This window comes from Cavia porcellus, unplaced genomic scaffold (genome assembly GCF_034190915.1).
Source record: "Cavia porcellus strain 051 isolate PalLab524CR breed Dunkin Hartley unplaced genomic scaffold, mCavPor4.1 scaffold_8, whole genome shotgun sequence".
Classification (NCBI taxonomy): Eukaryota; Metazoa; Chordata; class Mammalia; order Rodentia; family Caviidae; genus Cavia; species Cavia porcellus.
The window spans coordinates 16,639,295-16,664,316 of record NW_026947491.1 but is presented as its reverse complement, the minus strand read 5'-3'; the positions used below and the strand labels follow the sequence as shown (position 1 = coordinate 16,664,316).

Sequence of the window (25,022 nt, the reverse complement as noted above, 5' to 3'; positions counted from 1 at the left end):
TTCTTCCTTTTAAAAATAACCCACATATTTATGATAAATGCAAAACAAATAAGGCATCTAAATATCTCTTTACCTTCTCAGATGTTTTCAATTGTACACTTGGTTTTAAATTTATAAAATCACAATCAAAGGGAGAAATCTTGAAAAGCAATTTTTAAGTCCCTGAGGTAACTTGTATTTTAAACAAAACTTCCTCAAAAAGAAGCGAAAGGGAGAATAGTTAGGTAAGAAGTCTGCTTTACTGCCATTCACAAGGGAACGCACACGCAGAAGGTTAAATATATTCCTAAGATTATATACAATTCTCAGGGCTTCTGTAGCCCAGAGTGGCTCAATCATGGATAGTGAGGCAGGGAAAAATGAGAATCAGGAAAGTTAAAAATGGCAATTTTTCACATCACAGGGAGAAATTGCTCTGTTCTTTATAGTCTCAATATGGAGCAGAGGCAAATATTCACCAACATCAGCAGAAGTAGGACTTTTGACTTTTCCCAAAATTTTTTTGAACTTGTATATATTGTTTGCTGAGCACTAATTCTACAATGACAATAAAAAATAGTGCCCAAAATCAACACACCACTAAAAATGATCAAAATGTTGACAAATTCAGAGCAGAATCCTAATGCACCGCTTCAAAGGGAAGACTGGTGTTCAAGGCATATAATGTTGTGGCTAAGTACATCTGGAGTCTCACTTTTTAAAATTTGTTCCATTCTCAAGTCTCTCTCCTTCTCTCTCCTCTCTCTCTCTCTCTCTCTCTCTCTCTCTCTCTCTCTCCCCCTTATCCCTCCCCCGTGAAAGAATCATGATTTTTATCACAGTTTTGTAGTATAATTTCAAGTCTGAGAATGTGATGCACCTTGGCTTGCCTTGGTTGTCCAGAACTGTCTTTGCTATTCTAGGTCGCTTTTAATTGCAAATACAATTTAGGAATGTTTTCTCTAATTCTGTGAAATATGCTGTGGGAATTTTCATACGAATTGCATTAAATCGGAATAACAGTTTTGGAAGTATGGCCAATTTTACCTCATTGGTTCTTCTTATGCAAGAGCAAGGCATATCCTTCCATTTCCTGATAACCTCTTCATTGTTGTTTTTTTTAAGAATACAGCAGTTTGCAATGTTGAGGTCTTTTATGCCATTTTTAATCCCTCAACATTTGATTTTTTCTAATCTTTTTGTGCTTTTTCATAATTTCACTCAATTAATTTGTCATTCTCCCACAGGAAGACTATTAATTTCTTAGTGCTTACTTTGTATCCACCTACAATACTGAATATATGAAATCTATACGTCTTTTGGTGTAGTTTTAACGTCTTCTGTGTAGAGTATCTTGTCATCATGGAGCAATGACAATTTAATTATTTTTTTTCTTTTAATTTTCTTTCTCTTGTGTAATTGCTCTGGCTAAAGTTTCCTGAAAAATATTGAAGATGAGTAGTGACAGTGGATATCCTTGTCTTGTTCCCAATTTTAGAGTGAAAGCTTTCAGTTTTTGTCCATTTAGTATAATGCTGCCTGTTGGTTTGTTATACATGGCATTTATCAGATTGAGATAAAGACATTTACTCCAACTTTATGAAGTGTTTTTATGATGAATGGGTGTTAATCTTTGTTAAAATATTTTTCTGAATCTAGTAAGAGGATCATACAGATTTTGCCCTTGGCTTTGTTAATATGGTATATTATACTCCCTGATTTATGTACATTGAAACATCCCTGCATCCCTGGGATAAAACCAACATGATCATGATGTGTAATCTTCTTGATGAGTTGCTGCATACTGTTTGCAACCATCTTAAAGAGGACTTTTGCATCTATGTTCATTAGGCAGATTGGGTGATAGTTCTACTTTTTACTTGGAACCTTCTCTTGTTTTGATATTTGGGAAAGGCTTGTTTCCAGGAATGCGTTTGGGAGTGCTGCTTTTGTTTCAATTACAATACAGAGTTTGAGTACTACTATTATAGTTCTCTACATTTCTTGTAGAATTCGCAGTGAATCCATCAGGACCTGAGATTTTCTTTATTGATAGATTTTTAATTATATCTTTGATTTCTTTTTTTTTAATTTAAAGAAAAGGAAACAAAAAATACATGGAGATTTTTAAAAAGGTACAAACAATACAAAATTACAGAAAATCAAACGGTAAGAAATTGCTGGTTGATAAGTTACATATTGTCATCTTAGAAATAGCTGTTCAGGTTCTAGAATTAAAGTATTTAGAATGACATTCAAAAAGTGACACTACAAACAGTTCTGCTCAATGATCGAACAAAAACTCAGTAATATGTTTATCAATCCTACACATTTGTTTTACATCTCAAAGAGGGTAAGATTAAACATATCAAAACAGAACAAAACAGTTAAAAAAAACAATTTAAAGAAATACAGATTTCAAAGCAAGTCCACTGGAGATCTTCACTGTCTATCTAACTGTCTCTAGTTTCTTACAAAAAGTTGTCCCCATCTTCACCCACTTTATATACTTATTGCATATTATAGAACTAATCAACTCATTACAGGATGATGAAGGCTTTTTAGGTCTTCAAGATCTAACATTAGGGAAGACAATAATAACTACCATCGCATCTCTCATTCTCTTCGTGATAGCTGTCCCCATCTCTACATATGCTGAAATTGAACTCAAGAGACCAGACCAATGTCATTTTAATCAGCGAACAATAGTATTGCTAGAATTTATATCATAATGCTACAAAATTAGCCTCGGGTTTCTTAGCGTCTCTTCTTGAGTATCTGTTCATTACATCTTGCATTATATAATCTGTTCCCGTAAATAATTTAAAAAAAAAAACTCATGTGTGAATTTCTACATATATATCTATCCTCTCTGTATTATAGGGAAAACCAAGTCATAGCAAGACAGCAAAACAAATTCCTAGAAAAACATGCAATGGATAAGACATATAAGACCACAATATAGATGATCTTCCATAGTTACTATGTTTTCTCTTGTTATTTTCAATAGATTTGTCCACAACACCGGCTTAATTATCTTTGATTTCTTTGGCTTATTTAGGATTTTTATATCTTGATTCACCTTTGGTAGTACATATATATCTAAGAATCTATCCATTTCTTCTGTGTTTTTCATCTTACTAGAAAACAAGTTCTTGGGGCTGGGGATTTAGCTCAGTGGCCTAAGCGCCTGCCTTGCAAGCAGGCAGTCATGAGTTCGATCCCTGGTACCGATAAAAACGAAAAAGACCAAAAAAAAAAAAAAAAGAAAGAAAGAAAGAAAGAAAGAAAACAAGTTCTTGGAAAGATGATGTCCTGATGAATATCTGTGCATCCATTATGATATTCCATTTTTCACTATTAATTGTGTGGATTTAAGGCTTTTCTTTCCTTTTGTTTTTTTTTTTTTTTTTTTTTTTTGGATTGGCTAAAGGCTTCTCAACTTTATTTAATCTTCAAAATAAAACCCCGAACTCAGAGCCACCGATTCTTGCAATTGTTTTCCTTATTATTCTTTGAATTAATTTCATCTCTGATCCTTATACTTTCCTCACTTCTGTGACATTTGAGGTTGGCCTGAGCATATTTACTGACAACTTTAAGGTTCAATATTTAGTTGTTTATTTGACCTTCCTGTATTTTCTTGCTATGGATCTTCATAGCTATCAATTTCTTCATTGGACAGCTTTCTCTTTCTTTTATTTTAAAGAGATTAAGACAAAAGAGAACATAACAAAGCAGTTCAGATCACAACAATGCAAGCAACACAGCGATTTACCCCAAGACAACCCATAATTAACAGTAACTACCATAATGTCTCTGTCTTTGAAATAGTTGAGCATAACATTATATATGATAGTATCAAACATAACAAAAATACAAAACGATTCAAGAAAATAAAAGTATTACAGGGTTTTCAGAACCAAATAACAGAGAACAAACAATGGCTACTGTATTATCTCATTTTCCATAGAAAATTTGTTTATACTATCACACATAATAATATCCAATAAGATATAACATGATAGAACCAAAGGAAACAGAAGAACAAAACCATAATAGGACTTCAGAGTAAGATGATATTAAATAAGCACTGGTTATTCTAATGTCTTGTTTTCTTCAAAATAGCTGTTCATACTATCACAGATAATAAAATCAAACAAACCACGATATAACAATTCCAACTAATGAATGCAAACATGATAAAGCTTCAAAGCAATGTAATTACACTAGGGAGACTATATGGAATGTAATTACACTAGGGAGACTAAATGGTATTTACACATGTGAATTTGATTTACTTCACTTATGAGTACGGTCTCAAGTTCCATCCATTTATTTAGAAATATCTCAATGTGATCATCCTTTATAGCTGAGTAGTACTCCACTGTATAAAAATACCACAACTTTTTTATCCATTCCTCAGCTGATGGACACTTAGGTTGTTTCCAAGATCTGGCTATTACAATTGTGCTGCTATAAACATGAGTGCACATATATCACCGTAGTATAATGTTTTCAGTTCTTCTGGAACTATGCCTAGAAGTGGAATAGCTGAGTCAAATGGGACTTCCAATCCCAGCTTTTTGAGGAGTCTTCAGACTGATCTCCACAGTGGTTGCACCAGTCTACACTCCCACCAACAGTGCAGGAGTGTTACTTTTTTCCCCAGAGCATCTCCAGCATTTATTGTTGGTAGTTTTCTTGATCCTAGCCATTCTTTCTGGAATGGAATCTCAGTGTAGTTTAAATTTGCATTTCTCTAATGACCAGTGACAATGAACATTTTTTCATCTATTTATTTGCTATTTGTATTTCTTCATCTGAGAACTGTGTACTCATCTCAGATGCTCATTTTTAAATTGGGTCTTTGAACTTCAGGGCTCTGATTTTTCTTAATTCTTTATATGTTTTAGAAACAAGTCCTTTGTCTGAGGGACAAGAGAAAGATTTTTTCCCAGTTTGTGGGTTTTCTTTCCACTATGTGAGAGATTTCTTTTGACATGCAGAATTTTTTTAATATGACATAATCTAGTTATTGATTCTGGGAAGTATATACTGTGCGGTTTGAGTCCTGTTCATGAATTCTCTACCTACCCCTATGTCTTCAAGATTGTTATCGAATCAGATTTAGTGTTTCTGTTTACTATTCAGATCTTTGATCCATTTAGATTTTAGTTTAGTATATGGTGATAGGCATGCGTCTAGTTTTAGTTTTCAGAATGTGGAGAGCCAATTTTCCAGCACCACTTATTAAGGAGACTGTTGTTCTTCTCATGAACATGTTTGGCCCTTTTATCAAAGATAAGGTGGTTGAGTGTGTTAGTAGTTGTGGTTGTGTCTTCTAATCTATTTCATTTATCGTCAAATCTGTTTTTATTCCAGTACCACATTGATTTTATTATAGTTGCTTTGTAGTATAACTTCAACTCAGGGATTGTGATGGCTCCTGCCTTGCCTTTGCTGCTTAGAATTGCCTTTGCTATTCTAGGTTTCTTCTGGTTCCAGATGAATTTTAGGAGTGATTTCTCTAGATCTATGAGGTATGTTGATGGCATTTTCAATGGGATTACATTGAATCTGTGTAACAGTTTTGGGAGAATGGCTGTTTTCACAATACTTACTCTTCCTATCCATGAACAAGGAATGTCTTTCCATTTGCTGAGATCCTCTTTGATTTCTTTTTCATGGTATTATAATTTTCCCTGTATAGATCTTTTACTTCTTTTGTGAGATTAATACCTAAGTATTTCAATTTTTTGGATGCTAGTGTGAAGGGTGTGGCTTCTCTGATTTCTTTCTCAGTGATTTGGTTGTTAATGTATAGAAATGCTATTGATTTTTGAGTATTGATTTTGTATCCAGCTACATTGCTGAATTTATTTATTATATTTAGGAGTATTTCAATGGAGTTTTGGGGGTGTTCTATGTAGAGTATCATGTCATCCACAAATAATTTAACTTCCTCTTTTCCTATCTTTACCCCTTGTATTTCTCTCTCTTGTCTTATTGCTCTGGCTAGTATTTTCAGTACTATGTTGCATAGGAGCAGTGATAAGGGACATCCTTGTCTTGTGCCTGATTTTAAGGTAAAGGCTTTCAGTGTTTGGCCATTTAATATGATGCTGGCGGTTGGTTTGTCATAGATGGTCTCTATCATATTGAGGTAAAGACCATTTATCCCAATTTTCTGCAAGGTTCTTATCATGAATGAGTGCTGGACCTTATCCAAAGCTTTTTCTGCATCTATAGAAATGATCATGTGATTGTTACTTTTGGCTTTATTTGATATGGTGGATTAAATTTATTGATTTATATATGTTGAACCATCCCTGCATGCCTGGAATGAATCCCACTTGGTCATGGTGTATAATATATTCTTTTTTTGTTTGTTTGTTCTTTTTCATTTTTATCAGTACCAGGGATCGAACTCACAACTGCCTGCTTACAAGGCAGGCGCTTATGCCGCTGAGCTAAATCCCTAGTCCCATGGTGTATAATCTTCTTGATGATTTGCTGCATCCTGCTTGCCAATATTTTATTGAGGATTTTTGCATCTGTGTTCATAAGGAAGATTGGCCTGTAGTTCTCTTGTTTAGTTGGGTCTTTCTCAGGTTTTGGTACTAGAGTAATATTTGCCTCCAGGAATGACTTAGAAACAATTGATTCCCTTTCGATTTCATTAAAAAGTTTAAGGAGTGTTGACATTAATTCTTCTTTGTATTTCTTGTAGAATTCCAAAGTGAATCCGTCTGGGCCTGGGCTCTTCTTTGTAGGTAAGGACTTAATTACATTTTCAACTTCATTAATACAAATTGGGTTATTCAGCAGTTTTACATCTTCTTGACCCAGCTTTGGTACTTCATGTGTTTCTAAGAATCTGTCCATTTCTTCTGTGTTATCGAACCTATGAGAGTAGAGGTTTTTGAAATAGGTGTTGATGATCTTCTGTATTTCCACAGAGTCTATAGTGATTTTGCCTTTTTCATTCCTTATTGAATGAATTTAAGCTTTTTGTTTCCTTTTTTTTTTTAAATAAGGTTGGTTAGGGGCTTATGAATTTTATTTACTCTTTCAAAGAATCATCTCTTTGATTCATTGCTTTTTGGATTGTTTTCTTAGTTTCTAATGCATTAATTTCTGCTCTGATTTTTATAATTTCCTCCCTTCTTTTGGCTTTGGGCTTGACTAGTTCTTCTTTTTTCTAGCTGTTTCGGGTGTAGCATCAGGTTATTTATTTGTGTTCATTCTGTTTTCCTGATGTGGGAACTCAGTGGAATAAATTTTCCTCTGAGGACTGCTTTCATTGCATCCCACAAATCTGGTAAGTTGTATTTGTATTTTCATTTGCTTGTAGGTATTGTTTAATTTCTTCTTTAATTTCCCCTGTGACCTACAGATTGCTCAAGAGTGTATTATTCAATTTCCATGTGTCTGTGGGGGTTTTGCAGTTTCGTTTATCATTAATTTCTAATTTCATGGCACTATAATCTGATAACATGCCTGGGATAATTTCAATTCCTTTGCATTTATTTAAATATGTTCTGTGTGCTAGTATATGGTCTATTTTAGAGAATGTCCCATGTGCTGCTGAGAAGAATGTATATTCTGATGTGGTTGGATGGAACATTCTGTATATGTCTATCAAGTCCTTTTGTTCACAGATGTGATTCAGTTCTGTTATTTCTTTGCTGAGTTTGTCTGGTTGATCTGTCTCTTGGTGTCAATGGTGTGTTAAGGTCTCCTGTTATAATTCTGTTATTGCTTATTTGATTTTTATTTCTATTAATACTTGTTTTATATAACTGGGTGCTCTAGAATTTGGTGCATATATATTTAAGATAGTTATCTCTTCCTCTTGAAGTTTTTCCCTAACCAGAATGTAGCGACCTTCTTTATCTCTTAGGATCATTCTTGGTTTGAAGTTTACATTATCTGCAAACAGAATAGCTATCCCTGCTCTTTTTTTTTTTTTTTTTTTTTTTCCCGGTTCCTGTTGCATGATGTATTGTTTCCATCCTTTGACTTTCAGTCTGTGAGTTTCCTTTTGGGTTAGATGGGTTTCTTGCAGACAGCATATGGTTAGATGTTATTTCTTGATACATTCTGCCAGCTGGTTTCCTTTAGCTGGTGAACTGAGAACATTTACATTAATGGTTATAACTGTTATATATTGGTTTATTGTTGACATGTTATCTTTCTGCTGTTGCTTATCTTTCCATGCTGTTTAATTGTGTACCTTGCTTAATGGTTTTTTCCTATGTGTATCTAGACTGTCTTTCAGTATTCTTTGCAGAGTTGGCTTGGTGTTCATGAAGTTGTTTAGCTGTTCTTTGTCATGGAAGTATCTTATTTCTCCATCAATTTTGAAGGACAGTTTTTCAGGGTACATCAGTCTAGGTAGAAAATCTTTTTCCTTTGGATCTGAAATACTTCACTCCATGCTCTTCTTGACTTCACTGTTTGTGTTGAGAAATTTGCTGTTATTCTGATAGGCTTTCCTTTATAGGTGATCTGTCTTTTCTCTCTGACAGCTTTTAGTATCCTATTCTTATGCTGGATTTCTGGGATGGTGATTATTATATGTCTGGGTGTAGTTTTTTATTTTGGTTATGGCTATTTGGAGTTCTATAAGCTTCACGAATCCTAATGTCAGTTTCCATTCTCATGTTTGGGAAATTTTCAGCTATTACTTCTGTAAATAGCCTCTTGGTATCACTTGTGTTGTCCCCTTCTTTTTCATTTATCCCTATCAATCTTATGTTGTTTTTCTTTGCATCATCTGGTGACTATTGAATTGTTAATTTCCTGATTCTTTGTTTTTTTAAAAGATCTTTCCTTTCCTGTTCACTAGCTGCAATCTTGTCTTTGAGATCTGAAATTCTACCTTCAGTTTTGTTGAGGTGGAATTTTTTATTTCTTGTACATCTGTTTGAATCGGCTTCATGTATTGTTTATTTCTTATATTGTTTATCCATGGAGTCTATCTTTTTGCATTGTTCCTCTAATTTTATAAATGTGCCTTCTTCAGATGTGTTCAGCATTTCTTTCATTACTTTTATCATTTCTTCTTTTACCTGGGAGATTATTTCTGGTTTGAATTCCTTTATAGCTCCCCAGAGCTGCTTCTTTATTTCAGTTGCTATTATCATAGGTATTTCAGGTGTTTGGCATATATTTTCTTCTATGTACATGGCTCCTAGGCTTTCTTGGGATGGACTGGAGATTTGAGATTGCATTTTGGTCTTTCATTTTTTCATTTTCCTATATTTCTGTGTTTTAAGTGTGGTTCCAAGGCTTCTCCTGGGTGTGTTGGAAACCATCTCCTCTGCCCTCGGCTCCAAGGAATGAATGGAGGTTGCTGAGCGTGACCCTCAGAACCTCCCGTGCCACCTTCTGTGTTCCAGGTAGCTGGGCAGGCACCTAACCAATGTGGGTGGTGGGCTAAAGCTCTCTCCAGGCAAAGACGAATGCCCTGAACTCACTCACCTGCTCTCAACTACCCTGATTGAAGAAGGTTGCTGGGCATACTGTAGTCAGTCCGCAAAACCTCCCAAGGCTAGTCTACTGTGGCTAGGACCTGGGCAGGTCCTTTAGCCCTAGGAGCAATGATATTAAAGTCTCCCAGGGCTCAGGATGGCACGCAGGACTCACGCCAGCTGCTAGCTCAGTTTCCTTGTTTGAAAGAAGGTCACTGGGCATAGTCTGGGCAGGCCTGAAACTTGCCGAGCATAGCCTAGTGTGGCTGGGATCTAAACGGGCCCATGAGCTCTGGGAGCAATGATCTTACAGTCTCCCAGGGCTTGGGATGGCATGCAGGACTCACCCCAATTGCCAGCTGAGTTTCCCAGTTTGAAAGAAGATCCCATTGGACAGCTTTCATTGTGTCACATAAGTTATAGTATGTTGTGGGCTGGGGATTTAGCTCAGCGGCATAAGCACCTGCCTTGCAAGCAGGTGGTCGTGAGTTCGATCCCCGGTACCAACAAAAATGAAAAAAAAAAAAAAAGAAATCTTTAAAAAAAAAAGTTATAGTATGTTGTAATGCCATTATCATTTAATTGGAGAAACTATCCAGGGTCTTCTTTAATTTCATCTGTGACATTTTTTTCTTCAAGAGGGTGTTATTTAATTTCCATGTATTTATAAAATTCTTCATGGTTTCTTTTGCCATTGAGTTCCAATTTTATAGCACTCTGGTCTTTTAATATGCATTGGATAATTGTTTTGCATTTACTTAAGCATGTTCTGTGTGCTAGTATGTGAACCATTTTGGAGAATGTCCCATGTGCAGCTATGAAGAATGTTTATTCTGATGTTGTGGTTTGGAATACTCTCTAAACGTCTAAGTCTGTTCAATAGTTTGCTTCTTTTCTAATCTTTCATTGTTGACTATTTATGGAGTTGATCTTCCTGTTTATGCCAGTGGAGTACTGTGATCCCCCAAGAGAACTGTATTAATGCTTACTTGATTTTTATGTAAGTTAATATTTGTCTTATATAGTTGGAAGCATTGGTATCTGTTGTATATTTATGCTTGTTATTTCTTCCTCTTGAATTGTTCCCTTTACAAGAACATAGTGACTCTTTGTCTCACTTAATGAGTTGTGGCTTGAAATCCACTGTGTCTGCCAAATGAATAACTATGTGACTTTTTCTGATTTCTTGTAAAAAATATGGTTTCCATCCTTTCATTTTTAGTCTATGAATTTCTTTGAAGTAAATGTGTTTCTTGTGTGCAGCACATTGTTGGATCTTGCTTCTTGATCCATTTTGCCAGTCTGATTCTTTGACTGGTGAATTAAGACTATTAACAGTGATGACTGTATCTGATAGTGCATTAATTTATCATTGTTATGTTATTTTCCTGTTGTTGGCAAGCATTTTTCTCTTGACTTTTGAATTATTTGCCTTGCCTGGTACATTCCTTCTATTGAGGTTCATGGAGTTATAGTCTTTCATACATCTTTCTAGAGTGCCCTTCAGAACATTTTGGAGTGCTGGTTTGGTATTTATGTATTCCTAAGATTTTCTTTGTCGTGGAAGTATTTTATTTCTCCATCAATATTGAAAGATAGTTTTGCAGATTACATCAATCTGGACTGGAGATTGTTTTCTTTTAAGCTTTGAAATACTTCACTCTATCTGAGCATTTGTCTGAGAAATCATTTGTGATTTGAATGCGACTTCTTTTATAGGTGATACATTTCTTCTTTCAAATGGCTTTTAGTATTCTGTTCTTGTGTTGAGTTTCTGGAATCTTGACCATAATATGCCTTACTGTAGTTTTGTTTTATTTTTTATCATGGCTAATGGAGTAGTATATGCCTCATTTATCTGTATGTCAAATTCTTTTTCCATGCAAGAGAAGTTTTTTTCCATCACATCTGTAAACAAGTTGTTTTTCATACCATTTGTGCCATCCCCTGCTTATTCATTCAGTCCAATCTTGTATTATCCTCCTTTCTATCATCTAGCAGCTCCTTGATTGATTTCTCATGGTCCCTTCCTATTTTTAAGAAATCTTTCTTTTTTGAAAATGAAAATGCAGATACAACTTACCGGAATCTGTGGGATGCAATGAAAGCCGTTCTGAGAGGAAAATTTATTGCACTGAGTTCCCACATCAGGAAAACAGAACGAATACAAATAAATAACTTGATACTACACCTCAAACAGCTAGAAAAAGAAGAGCAAGTCAAGCCCAAAGCCAAAAGAAGAGAGGAAATTATAAAAATCAGAGCAGAAATCAATGTAATAGAGACTAAGAAAACAATCCAAAGAATCAACGAATCAAAGAGTTGGTTCTTTGAAAGAATAAATAAAATCGATAAGCCCCTAGCCAACCTTATTAAAAAAGGGAAGAAAAAACTCAAATTCATGCAATAAGAAATGAAAAAGGAGAAATCACTACAGACCCAATAGAAATACAGAGCATCATCAACACCTATTTCGAAAACCTCTACTCTCAAAAGTTTGATAACACAGAAGAAATAGACAGATTCTTAGAAGCATATGAAGTACCAAAGCTAGATCAAGAGGATGTAAAACTGTTGAATAACCCAATCTCTGCTAATGAACTTAAAAATGTAATTAAGGCCTTACCCACCAAGAAGAGCCCAGGCCCAGATGGATTCACTGCAGAATTCTACAAGAAATATAAAGAAGACCTAATGCCGACACTCCTCAAACTATTCAATGAAATTGAAAGGGAAGCAATCCTTCCTAAGTCATTCCTGGAAGCAAATATTACTCTAGTACCAAAACCTGAGAAAGACCCAACTATAAAAGAGAACTATAGACCGATCTCCCTAATGAACACAGATGCAAAAATCCTCAATAAAATATTGGCAAATAGGATCCAGCAAATCATCAAGAAGATTATACACCATGACCAAGTGGGATTCATCCCAGGAATGCAAGGATGGTTCAACATACGCAAATCAATAAATGTAATCCACCATATCAATAAAGCCAAAAATAAGAATCACATGATCATTTCTATAGATGCAGAAAAAGCCTTCGATAAGGTCCAACACTTATTCATGATAAGAACTTTACAGAAAATTGGAATAGATGGTCTTTACCTCAATATAATAAAGGCCATTTATGACAAACCAACAGCCAGCATCATACTAAATGGCCAAAAACTGAAAGCCTTTACTTTAAAATCAGGCACAAGACAAGGATGTCCTTTATCACCACTCCTATTTAATATAGTACTGGAAGTACTAGCCAGAGCAATTAGGCAAGAAAGAGAAATAAAAGGGGTAAAGATAGGAAAAGAAGAAGTTAAATTATCATTGTTTGCAGATGATATGATACTCTACATAGAAGACCCCCTAAACTCCATTGAAAGATTCTTAGATACAATAAATAAATTCAGTAATGTGGATGGATACAAAATCAATACTCAGAAATCAATAGCATTCCTATATACGAACAACAAAATTACAGAGAGGGAAATAAGAGAAACTGGACTCTTCACATTAGCAAGCAAAAAAATGAAATATTTAGGAATTACTCTTATGAAAGAAGTGAAAGACTTATACAGTGAAAATTATAATACACTGAAAAAGGAAATTGAAGATTATCTCAGAAAATGGAAAGACATCCCTTGCTCATGGATAGGAAGAACAAACATTGTGAAAATGTCCATTCTCCCAAAACTGTTATACAGATTCAATGCAATCCCAATAGAAATACCATCAACATACCTTATAGATCTAGAGAAATCACTCCTAAATTTCATCTGGAACCAGAAGAGACCTAGAATCGCAAAGGCAATTCTAAGCAGCAAAGACAAAGCAGGAGGCATCACAATCCCTGACTTGAAGTTATACTACAAAGCAACAGTAGTAAAATCAACATGGTATTGGAATCAAAACAGAGCCGAAGATCTGTGGAATAGATTAGAAGATACAACCTCAACTACGAACACACTCAACCACCTTATCTTTGATAAAGGAGCCAAGCAGGTTCACTGGAAGAACGACAGTCTCTTTAATAAATGGTGCTGGAAAAACTGGCTCTCCATTTGCCAAAAACTAAAGCTAGACCCATGTCTATCACCATGTACTAAATTAAAATCTAAATGGGTCAAAGATCTGAATATTAAAACAGAAACACTAAATCTATTGGAAGACAAATTAGGTAGAAACCTTGGAGACATAGGAGTAGGTAAAGAATTCATGAACAGGACTCAAACCGCACGGGAAATACTTCCCAGAATCAATAACTGGGACCACTTCTTATTAAAAAGTTTCTGCATGTCAAAAGAAATCTCCAGCATAGTGAAAAGAAAACCCACAAACTGGGAAAAGATTTTAGTGAACTCTCTCTCAGACAAGGGCCTCTTGTCTAAAACATATAAAGAAACTCAGACCTCCGAAATTCAAAGATCCAATCCAAAAATGGGCATCTGAGATGAATACGCAATTCTCAGATGAAGAAATGCAAATGGCAAATAAATACATGAAAAAATGCTCATCATCATTGGTCATTAGAGAAATGCAAATTAAAACCACACTGAGATACCATCTCACTCCTGAAAGAATGGCCAGGATCAAGAAAACCGACAACAAATGCTGGAGAGGCTGTGGGGAAAAAGGAACTCTCCTGCACTGCTGGTGGGAGTGTAGACTGGTACAGCCTTTGTGGAGATCTGTCTGGAGACTGGAAATCCCATTTATTCCAGCTATTCCACTTCTAGGCATATTCCCAGAAGAACTGAAAGCATCATACCACAGTGATATATGTGCACCTATGTTTATAGCAGCACAATTTGTAATCGCCAGATCTTGGAAACAACCCAAGTGTCCATCAACTGAGGAATGGATAAAAAAGTTGTGGTATTTCTATACAATGGAGTATTATTCAGCTATAAAGAAGGATCACATTGAGATATTTATCAATAAATGGGCGCAGCTTGAGACCATACTCATAAGTGAAATAAATCAATCTCGCATGTGTGAATACCGAATAGTTTCCCTAATGTAAGTAATGACTCAAATATATAAAAATATGTGGTAATCATGATTCCCCATTACGTGGCCTTGGAGCCTTATAAAGTTTTCACTCATTAATTAGAAAGGCTTTATTCTGGGCTTCTTGATATGAAAATATTTGAAGCTAGAGTATATGAAGTTTTATCCAAATATTTCAAGGAAAAAGACACTATGGTAACTACTATTAAGTCAGGTTATATGGTGGTGAAGTACTAGGTTGTTGAAACAGTCATGCTGTGACCTCTATTGTTATATTGTTATGTCCTGTTTTATCTCAATCTCCCCCTTATTGTTTTAAAAAAATTATTTAGTCATTTCTTATGTTTGTCTTAATTAACGAAAAAATTCAAAAAATTAGGATATATAAATAGTAACTCTTTTTGATTTCCTATTAACTTGTTTTGAAGTCCTGTAGTGCTCCCACGATCTTATTTTGACTGATTAGACTCTGTTCCATTCTATATGGTAGTATCAAGTTTGAAGACATAGGCAACTACTTTGAAGACGGTGGGATTCACTAAGATACCCATTCTGGTTTGACTATTGTCTTCTTTGGAAGTCCTGTAATGTTTACAATGCCTAAGTTTTGTTGGTCTTGTTCTCTACTGTTTTGTCCAACTTTATAATATCTAATGAGATAGACAATTCTTTTTAAGGAAACAAGGGACAACGTTGATAACCATTGTTGATAACCTTGTACTCTGTTCTACACCATGTGCTATGTCTATCCTTGGTATTGACTGACAGCTTTGTTTTGCCATATTTGACTGTATTCTTCCCCCCCCCCCCAAAAAAAAGTAATAAGCACTAAGGAGTAATAAAATCCAAGATGTGTAAATTTTGTTGTAAAGAGAGGGAAAAAAGAAAAAAGAAAAAGAGCTCTAACGGATATAACAGCAAGTGTGTTTAGGGGTGTTAAATAGCTGACTATATCAATGTTTTTGGATCATTGAACACAGCTGTTTGCAGTCTCCCTGTTTGAATGTCCACCTTGTATTCTTTGATACTGTGATTTGAGGAACTATTTTCAGTATGATAATATGTAATCTACTAGCAGGTGATTTCTTACTGTTATGTTTTTTTTTTGTTTGTTTGTTTTGTTTTTTTTTTGTTTTGTTTTGTTTTTTTGTAGTTCTGTATTACGTGTACCCTTACACCGCTATGGTTTGTTTTGTGTTTTTCTCTTTTTCCTCTTAAATTAAAAAAAAAAAAAAAAAAAGAAAGAAATCTTTCTTTTCATGAATGCTAAGTACAAGTCCATTTCTTCTGAGATTCTGTCCTCACCTAAGCTCACTCTGCTGTGAATACTTTCAAATGACCTAGTTGAATATTGTATGGCTCCATTTCTTTCCTGTTTCTGGCATTTGTGGCTTCCATCATTTTAAACTCCTCTCTGTATTTTTTTTAACCCATATCTGTTCTAAAGTCACTCAGCATGGTTTTCATTGTGGTCATCATATTTGTATTACTGGAGCAATTATTTTTGATTTGATTTTTAACACAGCTTTGTTCATTTGCTTTGTGTTTACCACTAGAGAGGCCAGTGTAGTGAGTGACTGATTGTGTCAACTTGAGACATTTAAAAGCTTAACTAAATGGGTTTAGCAACTCTACACCCAAGGATGTAGAAGTAGACCCACCCTAGGGTAGCTCATCATCTAGAGGTATAAAAGGGAAAGAGAAAGGACAAATGTATTCCATTCTTGGGAGAAGCTCTAGTGTTCACCTTTGGTTTGGACATCTTCTCCTGGCTTCCAATGTAAACTCTTCAGCTTTCCGGCATAGACTGTTCAGCCTTTCATCATAGAGCCTTCAGCCTTCTGTCACAGACCCATCAGCCTGCTGCTGTGGGCTTGCACAAGACACTAGGGTGAACTCCAGACTTTGGATTGAATCCTTCAGTCTCCAGTGTGTAGATACCACCTCCCATGCAGGGAATCCCAACTCAGGGTGAAGGCTCTGCTGGCTATCTCCTTCTTCTTTGTCAGATTTTCTCTTTGCTCTCCAAGTGAGCTTCAACTCTATCCCCTTTAATGTCCTCCCTCACTACTAAGCAACCAGCTGCTTTAGAGGAATGGTTTTGTTTGATGAGTTTGTGAGTTTAAAGGTGATATTCTGAGCAAGCATTTAGAGGATAACAATATTTGAGATAATACGTACTGCAGATTTCCAAAAAAAGAAGAAATACTGATAAAAATAAAACTCTAGTATTAAAAATAAAATAACAATAATAATAAATTGAAAGAGTAATAAGATCCAAAGTTATAACAGATACTGTGATAATGAAAGGGAAAGAAAGTACTCTAAAGGATATAACTATATGTATGTTTAAATGTACAAGATAGACAACCATACTACTAAGTTTTTGTTAGTTCATCAAACAGAATGCTTTGTACTATCATTGTTTGACTGTCCACTTTTTATGCTTTGATTTTGTGACTTGAGCAACTACTTCTAAGATAACAATATGTAATTTATCAACTAGTGACTTCTTACTAGTTTTTTTTTGAAATTTTGTACTATTTCTACCCTTTTTTCTGCTTTGCTTTTTTTTCTAAATAAATAAATTTAGTAAATAGAAAATGACAGGATCAAGAAGTAAATCTCAACCCCAAATGTGCAGCCCACCCAGGAAAATTCCAGAACATAATGAAACAGAGGAAATCAGAAGACATCCATTAGAGCTTTCTAAAATGACAGCAGCAAAAGTGAGAAAACAAATGGAAGACACTAGAATAAAAATAATATCTAGGGGCTGGGGATTTAGCTCAGCGGCATAAGCACCTGCCTTGCAAGTGTGTGGTCGTGAGTTCGACCCCTGGTACCAATAAAAAAAGAAAAAGACAAAAAAAAGAAAAAAGAAAAAAAAAGGTATAATAAAATACTTCCATGACTCTAAGGTATAAAACAAAATGACAATCAAATGAAAAAGATTAATTACAGCAGACAGATATTAAAGAAAAAAGTAGATAAGCTTAGCAAAAGATAAGAACCATGAATGTTCAACAAAGAAAACAAATGGAATCAACTAAAATTCAAATGGAAATCCAGAAGATTAAAAACTCTATTGACAGTATTCACAACATAATGAATGAAGGCAAGGATACAATATTATATTTATAAGAGATTGCAATCAGAGGCATGACAAGAAAAACAAATCACCTGTAAAGGAAAACGCATCCCAATGACATCAGATATTTTAACACAAATCCTCAAAGGAGAGCTTGGAGTGAGATATTTAAAGTCTTAAATGAAAACAACCCTCAACCCAGATTCATATGTCCCAGAAAACTATTTTTTCAAAATCAATGAAGAAATAAGATACTTCTATAACAAAGAACAACTGAAGAAATTTATGAGCACCAAGCCAGCTCTGCACAATGCTCTGAAGGATATATTAGAAAGAGAAAAATAAAACCACAAGCACAGAAACACCAATAGAAACAAACCACCAGAAATGGCAAGCAACTAGCAAGAGGAGATACAATAAGGAGCTAACAAAAGGAAAACAACATGAAAAAGATCAACCATCAATCTCAAAGGTCTCAATTCAACAATCAAAAGAAACAGCTTAGCAGAATGGATCAAGAAACAAGATCCAACAACATGCTATATTAAAGAAATACATTTAACCAAAAATTAAATTCACAGAATAAAACTCAAAGGATGGAAAACACTACTCCATGCCATAGGAACTCAGAAAAAGGCACAGGTGGCAATTCCATTTGCAGACAATGTAAACCTTATGCCAAAACTAATCAAAAGAGACAAAAAAGGTTATTATATACTTGTTAAGGGAAAACTGAGATAAAAATCATAAATATATATATGAACCAAATGCTGGTGTACCAAACTACATAAAACATATTAACAGACATGAAAAAGTAAATAATCACTAACACTATTGTCATACTCAGGGTTTGCAAGGAAAACAATTCAATGTAGGACACATAATTCATAGTATTGTTTTATAATAGACCCCAAGAGAGTCAAATACAAAGAAAATGCAGGAAATCTGTCTACACACACAAAAAAAAACCTAGACAATCCAGCTGAAGGTCTGGATCCCATGACAATATCCTGCATGAGTCTAGCTAAAGTCCTAAAGCCCATGATAATGCCCACCACAAATTTCACGGAGGCCTAGAGCACACAATGTCTCATACAGTCTGTTTCATGTATGTGTGCTGGGAAGATCCAACTGTCCGCAATGGAAGATAGAATGTCTATGTCTAGAATGGAAGACAGAAGATAGGATGAAGGATATGTGCCAGTAGATTGAGGGAGCTACACTGGAGCCAGGAAGTGATGCTCAAAGTCAGGACCAGAGCTCCTCTGAAAAGTACTGCAGACATCCTCAGCGAAAACAAGGTCCTAAGCTTCTCTAGTTATGAGAAGAGCCAAGTTCATATCAGGAAGCTAGCTTGACAAGCTTCTGGAAATTGAATAGCACACCACCTTCCCTTCCAGAGCCAGGAAGTGATGCTCAAAGTCAGGACCAAAGTTCCCCTCACAAGTACCAAAGCCATCTTCAGCAACAGGGAGATCCCGAGCTCCTCTGATGTTGAGTATAGTCAAGATCATATCAGGAAAGCCAGCAGAACAAGCTCCTCCAGGAGGACAAACAACACTAGGAGAACCAACCACACCTACTTCTTCTTCTTCAGTTCTTATTTTTATGTTGTTAGCAACAATCCTCATGTGTGTCCTCCCCACTCAGCATCATGCTGATTCAGTTAAGCTGATGTTCAAGTTGACCATCAGTTTTCAATGCACCAATATTGTCATGGGAGACCTTAATACTTCCCTCTCACAAATAAATCAACTAGACAAAAATTCAACAAGAAATATCAGAATAAAATCAAAGGGACTTGATAGATGTCTAGTGTTCCATCCCAAAACATCAAATAAACATTCTTCTCAGCTGCACATAAGATGTTTTCCAAAACAGACTACATATTAACCAATAAAGCATGCTTACGTATGTGCTGAGGAACTGAAATCATTCCACGTATATTACTTGATCACAGCACGGTAAAACTGAAAATCAACAGTAAAAGAAATCACAATTACAGAAACACAAGGTATTTACACAACAACATTCTGACAATGAATCAAAGAATAAATTAAAGACAAAACTAAACAGAATGTGCAATTAAACAATAAGGCCAAAACAATGTTCTAAGACTTATGGTATACAATCAATAAAAGCAGTCCTATAAGGGAAAATGATAGTGATCAACTCTCACATTGGGAAAACAGAATGAGCTCAAACAACCTAATGTAGAACTTCAAACTTCTAGAAAAGAAAGAAAAAGTCCAACTCAAAGCTTGTACAAAGAAGAAAATTATACAGGTAAGAGTAGAAAATAATGCAAATGAGATAAGCTAAACAATAAAAAGTAGCAATGAATTAAAGAGTCAGTTCTTTAAAAGAATAAATAAAATTGATAAAACAGCCAGCTTCATCAAAAAGAAAAAAACCCTCTCAAAGCAAGCATTTAGGAAAGCAAAAGGGAAAATCACAATAGATCATACAGAAGTCCAGAAGATCATCAATACCTACTTTGAGAAACTGTATCCTAATAAGATATAAAACACAGACAAAATGCACAAATTCCTAGATGCACTCAAATTCCAAAAAATGAAATCAAGAAAATATAAAAATTTTAAATAACCTGATATTGATCAACAAAATTCACTCCAAACTTACAAAGAAAAGCCCAGGTCTTGATCAATACACTGTTGAATTTCACAAGAAATTGAGAGAAGAATTAATGCCACTAATGCTGAAACTCTTTAAGGAAACTGAAAGGAACACGATACTTACAAAATCACTCCTGGAAGCAAGTATTACCTTGATTCCAAAACCAGAGAAGAATCCAACTGAAAAAGAAAACAACATGCCAGTCTCCTTAATGAACATACATGCAAAAATCCTCAAACTGATACTAGCAAATACAATGTATGAAATCATCAAGATACACACCATGACCAAATAGGATTCATTCCAGGGACACAAAGATGGTTCAATATACACAAATCAATAAAAGTGACACAACACACCACCAGAACCAAAGTAAAAACTACATTATCACTATTAGTAGATGCAGAAAAGTCATTTATTAAGGTCCAATATCCATTCATAATTTTTTTTAAAAAATGACAAATTTCGAATAGATAGTCTTTATCTCAACATGATAAAAGCCAAGTATGACAAACCTACAATCAATATCACACTGAATGGTCAAAAACTGAAACTCTGGGGCTGGGTATTTAGCTCAGTGGCATAAGCACCTGCCTTGCAAGCAGGCAGTCGTGAGTTCGATCCCTGGTACCAATAAAAAGGAAAAAGACAAAAAAAAAAAAAAAAAAAACCAAAAACTGAAACTCTTCACTCCAAACTCAGGAATAAGACATGGATGTCCACTTACACTATTCCTATTCAAGGCAGTTCTGGAAACATAACCCAGAGCAGTACAAAAGAGAAAGAAATTAAAGGAATAAAAATAGCAAAGGAAAAGTTAAATTATCATTATGTGGGGATGACATGATACTCTATATAGAAGACTTCAAAAACTCCACCAAAGGACTTTTAGATTTAATAACCAAATTCAGTAGTGTAATTGGATACAGATTCAACACTCAAAAACCAACAGCATTCCTATACTTAGGTAACAAACTCACAGCAAGAGAAACTGGGGAGCTACACACTTTACAATAGTATGTTTAAAAAAAGGGGGGGGGAGATATTTACCAAGCATTCTAACAAAGTAAAACTTCTATACACTGAAAATTACAGTACTCTAAAAAAGGAGATCAAAGAGTTGTTACATAGATTTACATATTGTCACATATGTTACATATGGTTATATAGATTTAATATAATCCCAATGAAAATAACACTAGCATACCTCAAAAAACTACAGAAAGAAAAAAAAAAAAAACTACAGAAAGCATTCCCAAAATTCCCTTGGAAACGGGAGATGCCTAGAATAGCAAAAACAAATCTGGGCAACAAAGACAAATCAGAGGGCATCACAATCTTAGAACTGAAATTATACTACACAGGCTGGGGCTTTAGCTCAGCGGTGTAAGCGCCTGCTTGGCAAGCACAAGGTTGTGAGTTCAATCCCTGGTACCACAAAAAAAAAAAAAAAAAAAAAAGAAGAAAGAAAGAAAAAAATTATACTATACAAAGCTACTGTGATAAAACCAGCATGGCCTAGGGGAAAAAAAAGATCTAAAGATCCGTGGAACAGAATAGAAGATGCAGAAACAACTCTAAACACACTCAGTCACCTTATCTTTGACAAAGAAGCCAAACATTCACTGGAAGAAAGAACCTTTTCAATAAATGATGCTGCAAAAACTGGCTTTCAATATGCCAAAGACTAGAACTAGACTTACATCATGAATTAAAGTAAAAAAAAGGATCAAAGATGTATATATTAACGAAGTAATAGTAAATCTATAGGAAGAAAAAGTAGGTAGAAATCTTGAACACATAGGGGTAGCCAGAGTTCATAAACAGAACCCAGACCACATGAGAAATATTTCAAAGAATCAACAACTGGGATCTTATTTTACTAAAAAGCTTTTGCACATCAAAATAAGTCATAGAGTAAAAAGACAATCCATAGAGTGGGAAAAACTTTTAGCCAGTTCTCTCTCTTGCAAAGGACTTATATCTACAACATATAAATTGAAAAACATCAGGCCTCCCAAATTCAAAGACCCAGTACAAAAATGGGCTTTTCAGATGAATATACACTTATCAGATGAAAAAACACAAATGGTAAATAAATATATGAAAAAATGTTCAACATCACTGGTCATCTGAGATAATTAAAACAACACTGAGATTTCACCTCACTCCAGAAAGGATGGCTATCATCAAGAAATTCAGTAACAATTGCTGGAGACAGTATGTGAAAAAAGGAAATCTCCACTGTTGATGGGAGTACAGACTATGCAACTACTGTGGAAATCCATGTGAAAGTTCCTCAAAACTAGGTTTAGAGGTCCCATTAAACCCAGCTATTTCTCTCCTGGATATCTCCCCAGAAGAATTAAAAACGTCATATGACAGTGATACATGTACATCCATGTGTACAGCAGTTATATCCAATGGGATGGGCAGCTATTTCAAAGATAACAAGATATATTATGATAGCCATTTTGGATTTAGTATTATCTTGTTTTGACTGCATACACTGTTTTGTTTTTATTGGTTCTATTCTGTTCTGATTTGATTTTTATTATGTATGAAGGTTTTTGTAGTTATTTTGAAGACAAAAAGAGGCATTATGGTAACCATTGTTGATTTCCTGTTGTTTTGAAGTCCTGTGTCACTTACACTGATGTGTTTTGATTGGCTTTATTGTTCTATTTTGCTTGGTTTTATTCTCTTTTAAAAAAGATGACCACAATTCCAAGAACAACAGAATGAAAACACCAAGCAGAGTAAGTACTTACACAAAGAGTAAAAGTAGAGAACCAAGAACAGAGTCAATACATTTGTGTTACAACTCTCAATGTAAATAATCTCAATTAACCAATCAAAAGAAACAGACTGGAGAAGACCCTGGGAAGCCAAGCAAGCACCTCCCCTCCCTGGTAATCAGCAGCAGTGTGGCAGACTGCAGCCCTTCCAGGGGGAGAACCAGCAGCAGGTCCTGAGATCCACGCCATGTTGGAACTTAGGACGCTGGGAAGCAAAGCAAGCACCTCCCCTCCCTGGTAATCAGTGGCAGACTGCAGCCCTTCCAGGGGGAGAACGAGCAGCAGCTCCCGAGATCCGCACCATGTTGGAACTTAGGACCCTGGGAAGCCAAGCAAGCACCTCTCCTTCCTGGTAATTGGTGGCAGTGTGGCAGAATGCGGCCCTTCCAGGGGGAGAACCAGCAGCAGCTCCTGAGATCCACAACATGTTGGAACCTAGGAAGCAGGGAAGCAAAGCAAGCACCTCCCCTCCCTGGTAAGCGGTGCTGGTCTGACAGACTGCGGCCCCTCCAGGGGGAGAACCAGCAGTAGCTCCTGAGATCCACACCATGTTGGAACTTAGGACACTGTGAAACCAAACAACCAGCCTTCCTCCCTGCTAAGCAATAGTGAACCTACTGATGCACAGCCTAGAATCAAACATCCCACTTCCGCTACCCCTCTTCTCCCCGCCCCCACCGCCCATTAGCAAATGGGAACCAGAAATCTGAGCGTCTCCTGCAAAGTTGACCATAGCAAATAAGGGGGACTTCCTTCTACCATCTCTTTGAAGGCAAATATTTTTATTACTGTTTTGCTCTTTTCTGATTAATGGTACTGCTCTATTCAATATTCTGTTTTGATAAGTTCTATATTTCATCTCAATTTGATATATGTGATGGAAAAACAACTATTATAAAGATAACAAAATATACTGTGATACCTATTACTGTTATCCTGATAACCTGCTGTGAAGTTCTGTACTAATTTCACTGTACGATCTTAGTTGGCTTTATTCTGTCTTGTTCTGTTGTATACTTTCAAAACAAAATTAAAAAAAAAAAGAAACAGACTGGCAGAGTAGATTAAGCAACAAAATTCAACAATATACAGTACACTACGAACACATTTAACTCTAAAGGAAATTCACAGACTAAAAGTCAAACGATGGAAAATAATACTCTATGCAACAGGACCCCAGAAAAAAGCAGACATAACTATTCTGTTTGCAGAAAATGTGAACTTTGAACTAACAACTATCAAAAGAGATGAAGAAGGGCACTACATACTTCATAGGGGAAAATTTCAAGAGGAAGAGTTAACAATTATAAATCTATATGCACCAAGGAGATGCATCCCAAGGGTAAACAGCTCAGGTCTGGGAGGCAGCGGCCTGCCCTACCCCCACACACACCAGTCACCATCAGGGGATGTTTCCTCCCAGTAACCAGCTCAGGTCCAGGAGGCAGTGGTGCCCCACTACACACACACATACACACACATACACACACACTTTAGCAGCCATCCGAATGCTTCCCGCTCCAGGATGCCAGCACAGGGTGGGAAAAACAGCAGCCAGCCCTGCACTAACACACCCAACAGCCACCACTGGATACTTACAGCCAGTACCCGTCAGGCGAACCAGTCATGCTTCAGAGAAATTGGAGCCAACACAGGAAGTGCCTACTAAGACCTCACTACCCACTTGTAGAAGAACCCAGGAAAATGTCAAGACAAAGAAGCAAAAGGCAGTCTCTGGACTCCAACCCAAGCAGAAAAAGTTCAGGAGATATAAACATGGGAAGAGAGTTGGAATCACTGAAGTTTCTGAAGTGATGGCAACTGAAGTAAACAAACAACTTCATGAGATTATAAAAGAAATTAGAACAGAAATATTATCTCAGGTAAAACAAGAAATAGAAAACATAATAAAAGAATTGTTAAGCATCTCTAAAGACACAGATTAAAAAAATAAAGGAGCATAGGAAAATCAGGGTAACAATGAATGAAAAATATGAGAGATTTAGAATGCATGAAACATTCAAAGAGATA

At 35.6% G+C, this 25,022-nt stretch overlaps 1 protein-coding gene across 3 annotated transcripts in view; it reads right to left on the bottom strand.

The window, feature by feature from the left end:
• Positions 1-25,022, bottom strand: part of LOC100723071 (zinc finger protein OZF-like) — a 41,912-nt gene that overhangs the window by 6,831 nt on the left and 10,059 nt on the right. For 2 of the 3 annotated variants that reach the window (XM_063254448.1, XM_013147230.3), the window contains exon 2: positions 20,317-20,372. The exons of the other annotated variant lie outside the window; for it this stretch is intronic. The gene's annotated coding sequence lies outside the window, so the exon portion shown is untranslated. The remainder of the gene's footprint in view (positions 1-20,316; positions 20,373-25,022) is intronic. 3 annotated transcript variants of the gene reach the window in all.